Here is a 1,373-nt window from a genome sequence, read left to right on the forward strand (position 1 = left end):
AGTCTTTAAACTACTGTCCTGCAAATACCTGCACATTTGTTTAACTTTACAGACAAGTTGTCTTCCTTCATATCAATAGGTGTTTGTAGGATATGGGATTTAAATACCTAAGTATTCTGTGCAATCCTTTACTTTTCCTGATTTTCTGCTTTTTCCATGAGGTAATTCACATCTTTTCCTGTTATTTATACAGAAAAACAAAAAACTGATCTACTTAGTGAATCTATTCACAAGTTTAAAATGAAGAGGAAGCCATCAATAGTAAACACAGCTCAGCAATAAGGCTTCCTAGTTAACCCGTGCACCCTCTGCTGGCTGATGCTCATGAAGGATTAAAAAAAAAAAATAAAAAAATTAAAAAAGCTATATTGACTTAATGTATGCATATATGTACACAGTGTATATGTACACAATGAAAATATATCTATATATGTATCTATATGTACACAGTGAAAATATATCTAAGTCTCCAAATACATCTTTGAATCACTTAAATTATTTTTCAACCTTATGTTCTACAAAATATTGAACACGTAACTAGTATTGTCTAACAATGACAAGATGATTCATGTAAACATAAACCATGTTTTTCCTATTATTAAAGATGCTGAGAACAGAGATAGCTGCAAAATTCACATTACTCTATACTTATATATACTTACACCTTGTTCATCTACATCTCTGCAAGCCTCGGAATGCCCACATGGGCTTTGCTTAGGTGCAACCTGCCCTGATAGCTCTGAAGTCACTGGCAATTGTGCAGAACAGTTTGCAGACCAGACCGTCCTAACCGTCCTAGAGGAGCAACTGCAACCACTCTGTGCTCACCTCGCTTCACCCAAATAGCTGCAAAGCATCTGAAAGTCACAGGAATCGGTGTTTTGTTACAGTATCACACTCAGAGATCCTGAATAACAGACTCGGAAACACACAACAGGTCAGCAACTTCCACATTACCCCATTTGGGCGCCTGCCCTGTCAGGGAAGAGCTCTTCCAGAGTTCGGACGGTTTGCTGGCAAGCAGCTGTTGATGGTGGCGGTGACAACTCCTAGGACACAGCTCTAAAAATATAAAGGTGAAGTGTCACAATTCTCAAGCAGTTGCTGTTGACCCTAGAGTTTCAGACCCTTTAAAGTCCCTGGACACGCCGCAGCCCCAGGGCACCGCACGGCTGCCCCAGGCCCCGCCCGGGGCCGAGCTCTGCAGCGGGAAGAGATTCAATTAAAGGAGGGAAGTTCCCACTTTCATGTTTTTTTTAACTGAACGGCGTCTGACAAAGCTTTCCAGCCCCCGCGTTAGGAGCCCCGCGGGCACAGCGCCCCGCACACCCCGGCCATCGCGCCCCACCAGGGGCCCGGCGCGGGGCGGAGCT

At 43.3% G+C, this 1,373-nt stretch overlaps 1 protein-coding gene across 1 annotated transcript in view; it reads left to right on the plus strand.

The window, feature by feature from the left end:
* DCAF17 (DDB1 and CUL4 associated factor 17) overlaps nucleotides 1–1,373 on the plus strand; it is a 21,425-nt gene that overhangs the window by 2,057 nt on the left and 17,995 nt on the right. The gene's annotated exons all lie outside the window — the stretch shown is intronic.

This window comes from Chaetura pelagica, unplaced genomic scaffold (genome assembly GCF_000747805.2).
Source record: "Chaetura pelagica isolate M959 unplaced genomic scaffold, ChaPel_1.0 scaffold3, whole genome shotgun sequence".
In the NCBI taxonomy this organism is placed as follows: domain Eukaryota; kingdom Metazoa; phylum Chordata; class Aves; order Apodiformes; family Apodidae; genus Chaetura; species Chaetura pelagica.